This window comes from Haliaeetus leucocephalus, unplaced genomic scaffold, assembly GCF_000737465.1.
Source record: "Haliaeetus leucocephalus isolate CR32 unplaced genomic scaffold, Haliaeetus_leucocephalus-4.0 Scaffold162, whole genome shotgun sequence".
Taxonomy (NCBI): Eukaryota; Metazoa; Chordata; class Aves; order Accipitriformes; family Accipitridae; genus Haliaeetus; species Haliaeetus leucocephalus.
Genome location: NW_010972598.1, coordinates 11,451,779 through 11,470,990, shown reverse-complemented (window position 1 = coordinate 11,470,990; position 19,212 = coordinate 11,451,779). Strand labels below are relative to the sequence as shown.

At 36.2% G+C, this 19,212-nt stretch overlaps 1 protein-coding gene across 1 annotated transcript in view; it reads left to right on the top strand.

The window, feature by feature from the left end:
* Positions 1-19,212, top strand: part of UNC5D (unc-5 homolog D (C. elegans)) — a 168,036-nt gene that overhangs the window by 56,036 nt on the left and 92,788 nt on the right. The gene's annotated exons all lie outside the window — the stretch shown is intronic.

Below are 19,212 nucleotides of genomic sequence, written 5' to 3'. Positions count from 1 at the left end.
TACCAGATTTCTTGGATGTTATTACACTTTTGCTTCTTGCCTGTAAGACACACATTTCTTGTTTGTGTAGTTAAGAGATTAAATAAAACCATAAAAAGGGTTATATTTTTAACTCCAGAGTTTTCTTACCCCCACATGCACCTTTTAATGGTTGAAATTAAGCAGCAGGGAGATTTAGGCTGAATGTTTCAAGGCCATTATAGTTAGCTATACCTCTGAGATCCATTCGGCAATGCAATGCTAACAGAGCACTTAATCTACGTCATGGCAAAGACTCTAGGGTGCGTGCCCAACGGAAGGCGTTTATTTACCAAATTAAAAGCACAGCAAGTAAAGGCCTGGGTGGTATTTAAGCATATTTTATCGACTCCTATTCTGCTTCTATTTACTAAAGTTCTCACTGATGGAAGATGATGGATGAGCTGATTGCTTGGCTTTCGAAAAGGTGAAATACATCTTCTCTGATTTATTCTTCTTGCATTGACAAAACAGCTTTTGGTGTAATTGGAGAGTATCCAAGTCCAGCTAGATATGTCGTGTCCTGGCAGCTTCTCTCACTGCTGTATTACACTCAAGCTTGTGTATGTCTCATAATGGAGAGTCTGACAGATTTCAGATTTAATGTTAAGTCCGGTGTTAAAGCCAATTATAGACGTATATAAATCTATAAGCCTGTCTGTGGATAATAAAAAGATTTGTATATTCAGTTCCTGACTTAAATGAAGCTATGCAACTTCATAACGGAGAAGGATCTGGCCCATAATTTCTGTGTTTATGTGATACACGGTTATGTACACAAATATGTTACCAAATTTTACCTAAATATTATTTGTTGAGTACCCAGTATGTAATGCTCCTTTGGATATATGCATTGACTTGTGTGTGTTGTCAATCTATTGAAGTTGTTTTATTTGCTTCTGATTAGATCCTGGTTTAGTTGAATGGCTATGGGCTTGGCTGTGCCCGTAGGTTAGATTTCTCGCAATATACTATGGAGTTTTCTGATTAAGAAAATTACTTCAAATATGTCATAATACAGCACTGTGAAAATGTGATCAGTTTAATCATATCAAGGGCTTATTTTCCAAACTCGTACGTTTAAATTCAGCCTAAGGTAACACCACTGATTTTACTACACAGGCAAGAGCAAAGCCTGTATTTTATCTTTTACACTAAATGTCTGTGTCTCAGTTGTACCTGTTGATTTTTCAAGATCTAGAATGGAAGATGTCTAGATGGAATTTAGTTATGTATATCTTCTATAAAATCTATGAAGTATGTGTTAAACACGTGAGATCTAGCATTTCAGTGTTCCATAATGCTTTCATATCTTTTTAGTGAGTCTTTTTTTATGGAAATGCTGATTTTTATGTAGCTATCTAGTTTGTCTCCATCTCATCTCAAATGTCACACTTTGCCATGATTTTGGCTATTTCCTATAGTTCATGATTTTATGAACTCCCTTTCAGACGCTGATGTTCACTGTAAGGCTACATAGAGCTGTCAGACTTGACAAATAAATCCTCAAGTCTTGGAACAAAAGGGCTTTCAATCACAGAGCTGGCGATAAACATAGTAGGTTAATAATACTGCTTTTCTTAGGGAGAAGATGACTCAAACAGCAATGAAGTAACAAGTGATTTTTATCATCTTGCAGATATGAAAAGAATATTGTTTATAGAGCAGCTGAACATAGTTCTTGAATAATTCCACATTCTTCTAGGTGCTTTTTGTAAAAGATAAGGAAAAATGTTCTGAATGTAGCTGATAGAGCTTGAGGCAGTCCAATACCAGTTTGTGATCATTTACTAGAAACAAGGTGTCAGGTTCAATGTGTATGTGTGCATGTATGTATGTTCTTAAGTATGTGAAGGTAATTGTAGGCTGGCAGATTCTAAGAAATGCTGTTTCTTTCCTCCTAATGTTGAAATTGGTGAAAAGGAACAGTTTAGTTTGATGTGCTACATGTTTTCATCTAGTTGGTCAAACATGTACAAAAGCTACACTTTTTTCTTTTCTGCGCAAACCCCTTAATTTTGTGACTTTTCCAAAAATGCTGTAATGGTGTGCTGGGGTTTGTGTGAAATTCATTTCAATTCACTTCCCTTCAATTTCTCTTTCAGTTCATGATTTACATAGTGTGTACAGTGAAGTGCAACTCCCTTCTGCAGCTCCTGGGCTGAATGTGTGCGTATCTTACATTGCTTGTGGTGTCGTGAACTTCCATTAGAAAATACAGTTCATACTCTGCAGTTGTATTGTATGCATGAGTTCTACAGAAGTTCCAAGCCTCATTGAAATGCAAGTTCTTTTTGTTACTTACTGGTTTGGTGAAAAGGCCCAAAATACTCTGATTGAATTCTCATTATTTATGTCTCAGGATATTAGATACTTGAGAAACTATCGGAGGAAGTAATACGAGAATGTTGGCAACTATGTGATCCAGCCATTATGTCTATGTTTGTAGTTCACAAGCAGCACCAATGGAAGTATTAATTAGAAAGCTGGCTGCAGATCCTCAACTTTAAAAAAACAAAACAAAACCAAAACCCCACCACAATAAAAATCCCCACTCAAATCCTTATTTTTCAAAATATGTGCTTTTTGCGCTTCTACCTATTATTTGTTCCGTTCTCTCTATGGTGCTCATTTCCTTTCTTGCTGCTATAATGGCTTTCTTATTCGGTATGCTGTAGTTTCCAAACATAATTAAATTACAGTATGCTGTGTTAAGCAATACGAGTCATTGTACTGACAAGAGAGCTTTACTGTGAAGAGATTGCAATGTAAAAAGCACAGAGAATGAAGGAAGAGAAGTGCCATTTTACAGACCAGAAAAATGAAGCTCAGAAACAAGGTACTTGCTCAAACCCACATTCACTTTCTCTTTGGCAAGAGCCAGAAACTGAAGCCCAATCTCTTTGCCTCATACGTGAGGCCACTGTTGGGTAATTTTTTTTCTTTTTCTGAAATAAATAAAAAAATATTTATTTATACATATGTATTTATGGAGCTTTCCAACATTGGGAAATACAGAAAGAAGCAAATGTTACTGAAGCTTACAAGGAAGATCAAATTAAATAGAAATCAAGTCTGCAGACTTTAGAAAATTAAACACCTTGTGTTTTGGAAAACTTTCTGTGATGTTAAGGACAAAAAAAAAAATGCAATCAGGGTCCCAGTGGGATTATTATTACCTTTTTTTTTTTTTCCCCCCTAACTAGCATTCAGTTAATTTCTTTTTCCTGTAGTTGCATGACTATTTTTTTAAGAACTTGCCACTATCTGAATAGAGGGGTTTATGGTTATTTTACTTCCTTTTTTCTTCTTAAAAAAGACCCCCAAAACCTTAGGTTTGCCTCCTCCTAACGAAGTGGTAAGAGGGAAATTTCACTGCAGTCATTCTTTTGGAAGGTAGTCAGATACCACATTATTGGAGACTACGTAAATGAATAGATGGATGTAAACAGTATGTTCGGGATTAGTTGTCAATGTCATTTCTTATGACTTAGTTGAGTGAGTCATGTATCTGTGGCAATATATGTTTATTCAACAGCCTTTACTTATTAAAGGTAAGGCAACAGTAGCTTTTGCAAGACTTTTTAGTCTTTTTAGTTGGCATTTAGAAGGGAAGATAAAAACCTCTACACTTTGCTCTGCTTCATAAAAAGACTGCAAATGCCTTTGTCTCTGACGGGCTAAGGTTTTGAGGAAGGGCTTTGTACATTATTAATAAAAAGGTTGTTATCAGTATAATTTTTTTCTGTTCTCAGTTCCAAATGTGAAATATGTGAGTACTTGTTGATTTAGCAGAGCTAATTCTATGTGTATGACAAACTTGCTGAGGTTTTTAAGCATCAGAATAGATTTGCCATGCTTTTGTAATAGGTACTTGTCTTTTTGAATATATTGTGTATTATATATTGTATTTGTGTATACATTGTATTATGTTTCACTTTGTTTCCTATGACATAGATCAATGGGATCAAGCTGGGAAGCAACAAGAACTAAGAGTATTACAGCACAGACAAGTTGCAGGGAGTCTGTTTCATCAGTGCAATTTTCCATGCTGCTGGTCCTAAGTGTTTTAAGGGGAGGCATATAGAGGGATGATATTGAACTCTCATTCATGTATCTAAATAAAATCCTATCTAAGAGTTAAATATTTTTGTCATAAATTGATACTAGCTTTAGGGAGGTCAGATGCATCAATCACTGATAGAATGCAATTCTTCAGACTAACTAGACTTGGCAAATGAGTTAAGTATAAGTTGTAAGTCAAGCATGTGCTCAAATCTCATTGACTTTTTAAAAGCAATACGAGTGCTGTTCTGTGCTAAATTGGAAACTTAATGCTGTTTCACTGTCATCAGTTTGAATTTATTTTTAGCTGCTCACACAGTATCAGGAAAAGAAGGTTCTAGACACTTAGTGTCTTCATATGATGAAGAAACTAACCCAGCCTCACTTTAAGAATGTTGTGCTGCTGTTGCTCTTAGAAGTGTAGCATCTTTTCTCCTTTTGCAAACTGATCATTAGAGGTCATCAGATTATTTGACTGTTTGCAGGGTATAAATATGTGCTACTGCTTTAAATGGTAAATAAATGAATTAGGGGAATATTGCTGGATCAACTTCCTGTTTTTCATTGTGTCCCTTGGCAGGACGTCGCTTTATCTGCCAGTGAAAGGCTTGGCAGGTGAGGCATGACAAAACCCCAAATGTAGTGGGCTTCAGTGGGAACAGCTGTCAATGTAATTGGTATCTTATCCATCAAATTGCTAACTGAAAGTTGACATTTATTATAGCTAATAAAGCACCATGCCTCTTAACATTGAGAAATTGAACTTAAATATCATGTTTGTGGAGTTTGAAGGAGATGGATTTTAATGTCATACTCCATAATTTTTGACATGCTGGGGAAAAATGGAAGTGTTCTGGGATGTTGTTACTGCTTTTTGTTTTGAGAGCGGCTCTTGGGTTGTGAGTGCACAAAGGTGGCCATTATCCCTCTTCCCCTCCCCGCTGGGGGAAAAAAAAGTTTGTTACCCGGTATGGTTTCTAGCTGTAGATATACATGCCTATCATGGGCATTATGAAAATATACAGCATTCAGTACCAGAGTCTGTATTTCTAACCCATTCTTGATTTAGTCTAGTACTTCAGTTTGTAGGTTGCATTACATATAACGACACTGCCTCTCAAGCCATAAAGTAGCCTCCGCTTCAAAATTGAAATAGTCCAACTCATAATGGCATGAAAAACCCTGGACAGTGGGTGCTTTGTTGATTTACTTGTTTGGCTCGTTCAACACAAAAATTACTAGCAATTTTAGGGTAAGTTATGAAATGTCTTGTATGGTTGGACAAGAAGTATAGTTTAAAAAAATAGGACTGTGAATTGGAATCTGAAGGGACTGCATTGTCCTCTGCAAGAAATACAGTCCTTACCAAGACTTAAGGAAAATCATCGCTCGGTGGCTTCTTTCCCTAGAGCCTTTCATCTGTCAGAAATACTGTTTGGGTCATAGTGTTTCTTTTCCTGTGCAGAAAAGAAATATGGATTGTTAACTGAGAAATAGCAGATGAAGGTCTAATTTCATAGAATCCAAAAAAAGAAAAAGCAAAAATATTCCTTTAAAAATCAACCAAAATCCCACCCCAAAGTTTCTTCCTATCTTGCTTAGAGGATAAATGAGGTATGCTCTCAGGATGCTGGCATGGCACCTTCTGAAATGCTGAAACTAAGGGGGCTCATGCTTCCTTACCCAAAATGCAGGAATTTTTAACATCAATAAATGGTCTAGATTCAAGAGCTTGCCTTAAAGAGTAGTCAGCTGTAGGCTTCTTTGTAAAGCATTCTGCACTGTAAAAGATCAGAAAGTACAACATTTAGTAAAATTGCTTCAAACCGCATGGGTAGATAAAGCTGAAGACAGTAAAATTCATGCAAGGGTAAGCTGTAACACCCATGAATACAGTGTTTGAGGGGAGGAAGGGGGAAAGGGTGGGTGAGTTTTATTACTTCAAGGTGTGTCTATGCCAGTATAAAGATTTCAGTACAAGAGAATGTAACTGATACACATAAGTGGATAATCTATTCAACTATAGATTGCCAGTCTCACCCAAAAGTGCATGCTTGCAGCACGAACAACTTGCTGCAGAGCCAACAGCTGTAAATCTTTTTGGGTCTTTAACATGACAAAAGCAGTCAAAGCCTAAAATGCCCTTCTCTTTGAAAAGCAGCATGGAGCAGGATATAGAAAAGATTTTTCACAAAGTAGCATGCGATTCAGATGGAAAATGTCAAGTTTTGAAAATTATTAATCTTTGTGCGGCACAAAACTGTCAGCTGTAGGGGCGTTGAGTGTAGGAGGTTCTTGAGAGAGAGTATTTTCAAATTCTTTTTTTTGTTGTTGCTTTTCTCCTTTGTTTTGGAGTTCTTTTGTTTCTCCCCCCTCCAGTAGCTGAATAAACAGGCAGTTTAAGTTCATGACTAGGACAGTAGCTGCCAGGTAACAAAAGTTACAAAAAACCTGAGGTGAGTTAGTTATCACACTTGAATGTTGCCACCCCTAGATTCTGATTCACTGTAAAGGGAAATGTAAGGGGGGGAGGAATTATTTAAGAAATTGGTAAGCAACTGAATGAGAAATTATTCTGTGCCAAGTTATTACAGAAATTTGGTTTTGGTAGATGCTAAACTAGCTATCTGCCAAAGTTGTGATCTGGAATGTCTTAGATTGTTTTTTGCTGCTGATAGTGGATAGTTTCTGTAAGAGCTTATCAGATTTTGATTTTGCTTTAGCCAGTCAAAAAGGTGAAATGATTCCAGTTTCTGTTAAGGCCCAGAGGAGGAAACATTCATTGTAAGCGTATCCCACTGAGGACCAGGAACAGCTCTTTGTAGGGAAGTTTGCTTTCCATTCCAAACCAGGTATGTTTCTCGGAGACTGTTGCTTTGAGTTGAGTAGCCACACAGTCCACAGTGTGGTTTGTGTGAGTTGAGGAGAGGAGGTGTTTGTGTTAGAGTTGCATAACTGGACTTTGAGTAACGGGACTTTTTTGGGCTGGGGATCTATCAGGTATTTCTAGCCTGTGTTCCATGATCATGATGCCTGTTGAGGAGTGACTTTTTAGGTTTTCTGTTTAAAGGATCTTTAAGATTGGCACACTCAAGGAAATTGAAAAGATTTTACTCTCTCGTTTCAGGTAGGATATCTTTGCTTAAATTCTTCTAGGGTTTAGGAAAAGCTACCTGATTGTAAGAAGAATAATGAAAGAATTGCAAAATATTTATTTGTTCAAACAATTAACTGGAGGGCACTACAGAAATCTTATCATGTTCTAGTGCAGAGAACAGCTTATGAGAACTATAGTAACATAAATAAATTGAAATGCCTCACAGCTCTATGTATATAATATTACAGTGTGCTAGAATATTTTACTATTTCCATTTTAATTGCATGGAGGTTAGGATAGCAATTAATTCTAAAAAGCAGGGCAATGCTAACACATTGTATTCTCATAAATGCATCTTTTTCATCTTTTCTGTCTGTAATATCTTTTCGGGGGGGTGGTGGTTCTTTTTTTTTTTTCTTTTTTTTTTTCTTTTAATGTCCGCTGTTGTTATATGTAAGGCTTATGGTTCTGGAAACCTGTATGGAAGTTATGTTTCATAAGCTTTTTCTTATTTAATTATATATGTGTATAGATAGTACACGTTCTATGGAGGTTAGATATTTTACGAATAACTAATGCAAATTTTAAGCTGTATTGGGTAGGAAAATAGCCCCAGTTGTACCTTGAAATTCACTAAGGTATTAAAGCTGAAAATATTCTTTGCAGTAAGTCATGAATCTGCAGAGCACATCTGCTTACTGTAGACTATAACATTGCGGATGTATTGGCTTAATCAAACCAGCCAATAAAGCTACAGGATATTTTCAGCAGAATAGTAAAACCCAGATTGATTTAAGATTATCCTTTGAAAATAGTGATATTAAGGTGAGTAAACACAGCTATTTTCCTGGCATTTAATGCCTCCAGTTTTCAACCTATTAACTGGTTACCACTTGTTAGGAAGCATGTGAATTTAAAGGCTGGCTGTCTTGAGTGAAGAGGTTCCATGATACTTAGGAGCCAAAGGAAGGTATGTAATGTATCCCAGCTTTCAACTCCAGATTAAGTTGGCATAGTCAATAGGAAGTAGTAAGAGTAAAGACCACAGGTTAATTGGGTTTAGTCCTTTGGGGCTTAAGAAGAAACTGCCAGATGTTGTTGAAAATGTATCATTTCAGCAGATGTGGATATGACAAGCCAGTCTGGTTTTGAGAATATAGTATATATTTTTCACTTGCAGCATGCATCACGAGTACAACTGGATCGAGATAACTTGTGCTAATTTGAAACATTAATGATAACTGTGTCCAGCATTCCTCCTAGAGCAATTTTCCTGTTGTTTGTTTTTCCTTGTGTTGCCTAATCTTTCCTCCCCTGTTACATCTGACTTGGTGAATTCATTTCTTGAATTTGAGAGGGAGCACAGGAATATGTAAGTGTGTTTTTGTTTCTGGATTGTCCTTTGGGGTTTTCATCTCAACTGCTGTTTCAGAATTTGAATTCTAGTGCTTATGCAGATGGATCAGGTTGCATAAATGGCAGCCAAGGGTAACAATACTGTGAGTGCCTGATGACCAGTACATGTGGCAGGTGGGTTAATGAAGAACTGACCAGTCTGCAGTGCCATTATACCAATAAACTGTACAAGATGTGTTTTTTACTATGTCCTTGTCCTACTTCTCTCTTTGTGTCTGTTTCCTTTAGCTGGTGCAGCTGCTCATGTGTCTATTTCATAAAATATTTGAGGGAGGGGGATACCTTGGAAAAGTATTTAGATATAAAGTTAATAACCAGTATGTGGAAGCACAAAGATTGCTATAGTGCCTATAGTACTGGCTTTTTTCCCCCTTTGTTACATTACATTTAGTTGCTGCAAACACACATGTTAAAATATTTGAAAATATAAATGGCACTTGTTGCTTTGATTTGAATTTACAGAAAGATCTAAATAACCTTTATGATTCAAGTCTCTCTACATATGTAGAAAACATCTATTAATTGGATCTTGCCCATTATGAAGGATACTGGATACTTCATAAACTGGATGGTATTTGAAATACTTTTTTTTTTTTTTTTTTTTTAAAAAAAAACATTAAAAATGTTTGCTTCCAAAACTGTATTATTTAGCTGCAGATCAAGTTTTTTTTTCCCCAATCACAATAAAAGAAAATTTCAGAATATCAAGATCCACCATTAAATTTAATTAATCTCTCTCTATTCAATTTGTTCAAAGTGCAACAAGGAATGGAAATGCTTGCAAATACAGCTAATATATGATTTGCTATTCTGTATTTTACAGGAATTTGGAAATCTAGTATTCTTCTCATCTAAACTCATATCTAAATTGTGCACTGTATATTATAGTTAGTGATGTATATTAACATGTAATGTTACCTATTTTCTTACAAATTTTGAGTTACCTGAAGAAGCAGAAATAACTGCAGCATCCTTTAGTCCAATTTTAATTAGATCATTAGGGATTTAAGACTTAGTTGATGAGAATTACACTGTGATGTCTTACTTTTGGCTACTTAGTGTACCTAAATTATGTTTCAATATATGCATTACTGCAGTGGTCTCAAAAACTATCAGCATTAAAATAAAGGGCAAGAGCCCTTCCTTTCAAGAGCTTCTTTTCTCACTTTAGGTGAGAAGAAACAACACTGTATTTCTCTCTTAGCTTATGTTTTTTTTCGAATGAGCATTTCCATAGCATTGTCTCAGTAATTAAGATTAACTGAACCCAGACCTCATCATAGGCATAATACTGTCTTCTGTGAACATAGCAGGAATTAATGTTACTTTATTAGGTGAAACATAAAATTTTTAGTAGCAGATGAGTTAATTTAGGGAGTCCTCCTCTTCTCTTTTTAATCCATTTCTTCCAGAAGTTGTATTTGTCAGTACTAGGAACATACTTGTTATTTAATGGCAATATGACTGGAAAAATAAAGAGTGAATGTTTGCTAGTGAACACTTTGTGCACTGAAGACTGTGCTTATTAATATGTTTTAGGGAATTTTTTATGACTTCTGAAGAGAAATGCTGTTTTACTTGCTTGGGATGAATTATTAAGGGTAACAGATTGGTTTATTTAGTGACTACCACAGGAATTTTAACAAAAGATGGAATAACTGCATGTTAAGTATAATTATTAGTGTACGTTGGACACAGTGGACTATAAAAGGCTATGTTAGCTAAGGAGGAGCTGGAGAGAGCTGTTTGTACATGCTAGGAAGGAAATATGATCTCCTCTTATTTCTATTCCTTGACTTTTCTGCCAAGTAAATTATATATCACTATATCTGTTTTGTCTCAGGTCAGGTCCTGATTTTAATTTACCTTATGCCTTTATAAAATACCTTTAAATAAACCCAAAGAAGCCCTGGGATTCATGTTTTGTTCTACATTACTTCTGTATTTGGTAACTGGCTATGGCTAAAAAAGGGAATGTGTGGGAGAGGAAGTTCCTTTTGTGTTTGGAATTGTGCTATTGTCTGTTCAGATACTAGCGATTTAAACACCATACTCATTTTTTTTCCATGCTATAATTTCCTTATGTCATTGACTGATATTTAAGTTTGATTCACAGCAAGGTTAGTGTGCAAGGCAAAAGAAGAAAAGAAATGAAAAACGCCAACTTTTCAGATGGGAACAATATTTTAGCTGATATTAGAAGTAGTGCGTGTAAGCATAAGAGCTATTTCTGAACAGAGTAAGGTCGATATGCTTACATCACTCTGCATACCACTTGGGATCTTTGTTGCCTTACCCCTAGTTGTCACAACTCCTGTATATATCAAAATCCATGTGGGGGTTGGATGGCTGGCTTGTGTCTTGGGATCAAACCAAGATCTTGTGAGGTTTTAATGCCAAACAAGGCATTGCCTCCACAGTGGTGCAGCTTAACTAATGTTAGCACAAGCAAGTACTAGAATGAGCCTTTTGACTAAGTAGGTTTGAACTGACTTCATAGCAACTTACATTGAACCAATTCACCTTTTTTTCCAAGGCTTTTCTCATTGTATTAGTACAGGTTTTATCTAAATATTAAGTATAAGGGAAGAAAGTGGCTTTTTTACTTGGATTCAGCACAAACCCTGAGGTTTCTATGCTCTTTCTCAAAGGAATAGGAGATAAATGATAGTATTTATTAATATGAAACTGCTAATATGAAAACATCCAATTCTAGAATACTTTGAGAATCTCAAGTAGGATCTCCGTAGATTTTTTTTGTAAAGGAACATTATTTTATCTGAATTTGGAAATAGTAAGACTTACTGTTAATGTTTGCATATTTAGAAACTTTGTCTTGAGATGTCTTGTAGCTGAAGACAAATCCTACTTTATTCATGCAAACATTAGTCTTTGGACAAATAAGGATCCCCTGATCTTTCTGTTTTTCTGTTTCAAAGGTGTTGTATGCTACTTTCTGGTCTTTACTCCAATGCAGTCATTCTCAGTGTTTGAGAATATCAGGTCATCAATACCTTCCTTGCTGGCATGCAGGGATTTGAGGAGTTTAAATGGACAGGCTGGGAAGAGTTTCTGCTGAGATTACAAGCATAGCATTAAATAAGCACTGCCTATTTTTCCTATGCTGTCAGTCAAGAAAAATGTTGATGTGCTTTGTTATGCAACATATGTTGTCAACAATTGTATGCATTATCATCTGGTGGTGGAGGAAGAAAGGTGGGGTTTTTTTCCCCCTCCAACAGTTACAAAAGAAATTAAACTGACATTTATCTGCAGAACACCTTTGATGCTGCAGTAGCTTTAAGAGAAGAGTAGTTTGGTATATGTGTAAGTTATTTTTGCCCCCTCATTTTTAATACATTATCAGCAATTGTACAGCAGTCTTATTACTTGCTTGCAAACAAAACAAAAACTTGTCTGTAGTCCAGTTTGAAGCAGAATGAGAATAGGTCTGCAGTAAGCATCTCCTCCAGCAGTTGAATTGGTAGTTGGGCACATCAAAGCCTTTAGCCTTAATAATGACAATTGATTTGTGATTTAAGTTGGAGGAAAGAGCTCTGTGGCTCATTCAGTAAATAAAATGCTGCTGTAGCTAAGAATAAGCATTGTAGCACAGGTGCAGCTATGAACTGGGTATGAATTCATTATATTTATTATTGCTTTGTTGCTGAGCTAGAAGTACTTGCATCAGCAGGTACTGTATTTTGGCCCAGGGTTTGATAAGCAGATACATTAAGTAGATAATTGTACTTGGGAGAAATCCTAGTTTACACTCATTGTTTGTGGACAAATTGGAGTTTTTAGTTTACTTCAGGTTAGTTTTTCCCATGGAAGTTACTCGCTTTGGTATATCACAGTGCAGCTGATCCAAATGAGAATTACAGTCTTGCCAATCAAGGGAGAGCAATCCACATGGAGTATCTTTTGAGCAGTACTAGTAGCTGAAGAATCCCACCCTTACAATTTCGAAGCTGATTTCAGTCTTTGGGGGTGGGAACATGAAAGAAGGGCAGCAAATTAAAGCTCTTAGTGTATTGGGCTCATGTATATTCTGTAAATTGCAGGGTCCTAATAAAAATGAGTTGGTGATATTTAAAAACGAGTTAGTTACATTATGATCATCTCCCCTTGACTTTTACGTTAATAAGCACATTAACTTTATCCTAACATAATTCACTTTCTGTTGGTGAATTATTTGTTGTCCTTGAAAGGAATCCAAGCAGTTACATATTTTATTTGCTGCACTCTTAGTATCATTATTAAAATAATTGGGGCTTTTTTCCTAATATTCTCACAGATAGAAAAAAGCTACTATTTTTTCTTCATTGTTGAGGATCAAAATGAGCATTTTAGCCTTTCTCTAGTGTGGTTCTAATTCATTCCCTGCCTGGGTCATAGGCACTTGAAGTTCAAAGCTACTTTTTTATATGTAAACTGAAAATGTAATTTAAAAGTTCTAAAAATGTCCTTTGGTTAAAAAAACCCTTAAATTTAGACTTTAGCAAGACAGTTTATTTGCCTTTGTGTGCTGAAGACCAGTGTACTAAAGAATTATGTGTCTAGCTTTCAATGTAAATGTAAGATATCATTTAAATACACAGAAAATCCAAGCAGAGCACTCCGCAGAAGCCTTCCCTCAGTTTTATATCTCCTGCTTTATCTTGTGCTTCTGTGCTAAATTGTAGTAGTGACTTTCTCCAGCTGTCTGCAAGACCTGTTCCATAGTGTAGAAACTGTAAGTAAATATTTGACTTTTTAATGGCAACCATTATAGCTGACAGCCCTTTGAGGCACATGGAACATCGGTTAGCAAAATGATACTGGTTAATTTATTCAGAGTTCATTTCTTGTCACCTTAAACAGGCCAAGTATCCTAGGCAACAACAAAGCTTGAATCTTCAAGGCAATTTGTTGATCCCAAAGGTGATCAACCCCAAAGGTGATGCATCTGGTGGTCTTATTGCACCATCTGGAAATATGTGGCTGCACAGTGAGATAGTAGAGCTTCCCCCCTCTCTCCCTACAGCCACTGGATAAATACGATGTATTTCCAGGAAACTGTTGTTAAAATGTGCATAACTAATGCTATTGCCATTTAAGACAAACCCTTTGTAGTCGGCATGTGATAGTAGGTATTTGATATGTACTGAGAATTTTAGGGTTGTTTTGAGGTCATTCAATAATCTATTGAGGCCTTGGTATTTTCAGTCCTGTTTGTTAGCTAAACATACAATCATTGTCCTCATCCATTTGATTCTCTACATGTACAAGTCTGGTAATACCATATATTTTCTCATAGCATTTTTAAAGTAATTTTTTTCTTCTAGTTTGATGCTCTTTGGACATTGCATTCTGGGAGGCTTTTTGTTACAGATTCATCTATTTAGAATGCTGGAGAATCTTTTTTTCCTTTAAAGATTTATATTGCTTCCATACTGCTTAAAGAAAAAAATCTAGATGTTAAATAAATGTATGAATGTATGAAAGATTCTTCAAGTTTGTAATCCACTTAATATTTAATAAATGCAATATATCATTTTTATAAATATGTATAACTTCGATATAAATAGATTTAGAATACATAAGGGATTACAATAGGATAACACATTCATCTCTGTTGGCATAGAAAAGACCACTAATGTTTTATGAACATATTAATCCTCGTTGCTGAAAATAAATGCCCTACCTTCCTGCAACCCATTAATAACGTGGTTTATGGAAAGTTACTTTTATGAATTTCATTGAACTGTAAGTTTCTTGTGAAATCGCTGAAGGGAGGGTGCAACAATGTCAGCTGAATATTAAATTCCAGAGGGAAGGTGGTGCTACTAAAAAGGTTTTTTTTTCTTTTCCAATTTTCTACTTTTTATAAAAAGAACCCACTCGAGCTGTATGAATGGGAGCTGGTCTCCACATACCATTCTTTCCTTGGTTGCTCTGCTGAGACTGCTCGCTAATCCCACTGGCAATTGGCAGTATGAAGTGAGCTGTTTCTGGTTGGAGTTAAGAGTAGGTGGAGATGGTGAAAGGTGACTGCTTTCATTCTTGATCTGTGTAGGTGATGTGATCAATTCTAGAACTGCTGTCAGTTTTGTCTTAGTCACTTAAACATCTGAATGTGTAGCCCTGCATAGAGCTGCAGAAGTACTTTTTACTTGGGTTGCTTGACAAAGAATCTGAGAATAATTAAGGCTAGAATTTGTGGATAAAGGTGTGATGCTTTTAAACTTTATTCAGTTTTATATAAATAAATATATATAACTAAATTGTGCTTTCTGCCACCTGCACAGAGATTAAACGAGGACTATGAACCTTAAGAGAAGTACGCAGCCCTTAGCTAAAGCTCATAAGCTATTAAAATGGAATAAATGAGAATTGAGAAAATGAACTCACTCGTATTACCATAAAAATCCTTCCGGTGGAAGAAGTCCTGCTTACTGAAGGAAAGTACTTTTATATTCTTAAAGAATACTGTCACAGCAAAATTTTGTTGACATCATACGGCCTTTTTCAAATGGATTGCATGTGAGGAGACATTTGGATGATAATGTTGCTGCTGTTCAGTGAAAAGTGGGGGAAGAAAGGGTTTGTTCAGAGAAATACAAGAAATCAGAATGTTTTAGGGATGTACAGCTTTTCTGCTCAGTTACAGTTAAGGGAACCCATGTGTGCCCTTGTCAGTGAGAACAACAGGTGGTTCAGACTAACATGTTGACTTGTCTTTTAATGGACAAATAGTGTGCACATGGTTAGCTATCATGGTTTTTTTTGGCCAAGGAGCAGTGAATTATTAGAGTAGGCTTACTCAGTTGCTTACAACTATGGCAGGTCATTCTGTCATTCTCCAGACAGTCCCGCTCACCACTGGCGGGTCTGTGGGTAGTCTTCTGTACACTATGCCTTTCTCTTACATGTCTGTTTTATTGCTATTGAAAAAGCATTTAACCTTTTACAGCTTTGTAGACATAAAGTAAGTTACATAGGAAAGGACTGTTAAAGTGAATAGACAAACAGGCACTTAGAAGTATGTATATTATACTTCACAGTTGTCTTAAGTTGTCTTAATAGGATTAAAAATCATTTCCATTATTATATATAGACTTTCACTCTCCTTTCCTGCTAATAAGCTGGAGACAATGTCATCCAAAGCTGTCTAAATAACAGAGGAATAGTGTATGCAGCTTAGCATGGTTTTACTAAGTACTGGAACACAGCTCTGTGGCATTTGGTTCCTAGTTTCATGGCTTGCTCTTATTCACATAGTCCATTTTGAGACTGACTGCTTACCCTTCTGTAAAATGAAATTGATAATATGTGCTTCCCAGATTTGTTGTCAGACTTCCTTGATGCATGCAAAAATAAGTAATGATCAAAGAAGCCACAGTGCATTTCAAAGCAAAGCAAAATGGAAAAAACCCAGGTGTATAACTAATAGTTTCAAGTAGAAGCATCCAGCTTAATATCTAGTCCTATGCACACAGAAGAAGAAATGAGATTCTTTAAAATTCAGATAAGCAGTGTTAGTTTGCAGCTAAAGATTCTGAGCACACTGCTTTTGTGTGATAATATTTTAGATTTATTTCCACAACTTATTGCACATTCATTTTTGGGGGTTTTCATTGCAGAAAATTGCCAGGAGGAATGGATTTTGTCTTCCTCAGCTGGCAGAACAATTTTCCACCTGTCGCCCAAATATTTGATGAGAAGGATTATGGTACAGCTGCTGGAAGTTTATACTTTATATCCATAGGAAGCAAGAGGGGCTGATGAAACTAATATACTGATATCAAAAGTTGGCTTGCTGAGATGTATATACAGCACTTGTGACTTTCAACATGTGCTGAAAATTTAGGAGACCCTCTCTGCTAAGATGTGAAATACAGAAATGATCATGGTTGTATAGTATGTTTTTGAGCAATCCTTGATTTCCCGCCGGTGCTCCCTTTTGTTCAAAGGAACACCTATCCTTTTAAGTGCCTGACGTAGTTACTGAGGCATGTGGGTTTTCACTTTCACAGTCAATTTTTTCAAGTACTGGTAGGTCTCAGACCCTAACAGTGTAGCAGATTTCATCAGCAGAGCAAGAGGAGTTAGAAGGGGTCCATTCTTTGCAGCTTTTACTTCAACTTCTCCACAAGACGGCATCTTATGAGATGTCAGTTTTTAAGAGAGTATCTTAAAAGCAGAAGTGGCAACTACCTCAGACATGTAAGTTAAAAGCAGGAGAAGTGCTCCCTCCTTGTAGGGTAGATGTGAATATCCAGTAAAACAAAAAGCCATATTACTGGGTTGCAAAGGCATTTAAAATTCTCTCTGCTTTGCAGAATGCTCTGAAACTGTTCAGAGTCTTTTCGTGTTCTTGGGCTTCCTTACTCCTGGGTATAAAAACATCATCAAAAAGAGAGTTTTTCCTCACAAGCTTTTTGGGTAGGTACTTAACACTTAAGCCATGAGTTTTGCTATGAGGTTCAGTCCATTCTGGAAATTGAGTAGAAATAATTTAGCCGTCGTATGATTTTATTAGCTTAGAATCTTCACTGTGATATTAGACAGGTTTTTTTCAATAAAGCAAAGTTGGTCATGGAAGATGATTTTGGGTTTGAATTTCTTTGATTTTTAGGTTATCTTATTTGTGTTTCACAACCCTGAAAACTGCAGTTAGAATACACAAAAACAGAGAGAAGCAGTGCAAATACACATTATTTTGATGCCTGCTAGTTCTAAAGGGATTTTTTTTATTCAAAAGCAAGTTCAGCTGCTTGACAGTTCTCCAGTTGTCTCTGCCTTGGTGTCACAGTAAACCCAGAACACTCTGGGTTTGTGTGTATCTCAGGTATAACTGGTAATTATTTTTGTCTTTGGTTCATTAAGCATTATTCTTTGGTGAAGCCCTGGTGGGCAGTTGTTACATTGCACTGGGAAGTTTCCTTCAGTGCATTGTCTTTTACTGAAATGTTAGGATGAGAAATTTGGCTGAATTCTTGGGTCTTCCTCTGGAAGATTTCCTTTCAGATGCAATATGCTCCTGCCTAGGCACACCCTGTGCCAACATGCAAATTAGAGAGGAGTAGATAGGTGACAGATGCTTTTACAGAAATCACATTGATTTTCACTAGCATTGTGCTGTTTCCTATACAGGAAACTGTTGTAAATGTAGACTTGTGTTAGCAGTGACATTTCTGCATTACTGTTGTATCATTGTCTCTACAGACTTGCACTGACATTTTTTTGTTTTGTTTTCATATCATAAAGTCATTTCGGTTCAAACATCAGTGACACCTTTGTGTTTTTCCACTTTGATATTTTATTATTATCTTCTACTCATGGGGTATTGTCTTGGCAACCTAATTACAATTTCAGGCCCTACTGAAATGAGAAGTGAACAAACATCTCAGGGGAGAAAGAAAAATGACCCTAAATATGTATGTTTACAATATATGTGTATGCTTCAGTTCCAATTACCTGTTTCATATGCCTGAAGGTGTTTCAACTATCTTACAACCTTTGGTTAGGCACAGAAGTCACATTAAAAAGGGTTCTTAATTCCATACCTTTCACGTGCAGTGAAGTTTCCTTCTAATGTTGTCCAGTTTTTTATAACATGGTTTGTGTAGCAAAATAAAGTAGGCTTAATTCATAGTAACACAAATGTAAGCAAACACAGCTACACTTAATCAGATCATACCAACAGGAAAATATAATGCCTAAGATTCCCCCAAATCAATTATTGATTTAATTAAATCCAGATTTTATTAATCCATTAAAACTTATATGGAAATTTTACAGGCATTGTGGGAAAATTTGTAATGAGAAAAGGTTTACCCACATTGTAGTTCTTAGCTGTGAATGCATAGTGTACTTACAGGTGTATAAGCACATTTTCTTTCTGAAAACATTCTTCCTAAGCTGCTTTTAATATATTTGCTTACTGCATTAAATATTCATCATTTAAGCAAATCATTGTCACGTGGAACCTGCTGGAAAGTTACACTGGATATTGAATGTGTCTGAACATAAGCAGTACTGCTTTCCTTACTCATTGTTTTGCTGTAGCATTATTCTTACCATATCTTGCTCTTTTGTTTTGTTCAGTGGAAACTGCTAGCTGGTAATGGTGTCAATTCTTCATTCCCGGCTCCAGCCTCTCTTTCTCAATGGGACTAGAAACAAATGAGGACTATTTTTGACATTTATGTTGAGAGTCACCGGTGGCTGAGGTGTTGGTACGAATATTTAAAGGCATCGAGGATAAAGTCTTGGTAGTTACTTTGGTAACAAAAATTACTTTGAAGCCCAAGTCACTGGAACAGTTTGGGAATTTTTACCATATAGCTCATGGGCAAGTCCCTCAAAAGGATTGCATGCTGGTAACCAGAGATGACTCTTGAGTGTACCATTCCCATGTTGACTGTGATCATCTTAAATATTGAGGAGCGGGAGGAAGAAAGTTTTCTAGCTTTTGCCATATGTAGTTAACAGTCTTCAAGGATTTCCTCACTGGGTGTCATAGTTTTGCATCATTCACATGTGCTCACCAAACAGATGCAGAACAACATTTTTCTTCTTCCCCAGCATATTATATCTAACCGCATGCAGTGCAGAACATAACTGAATTT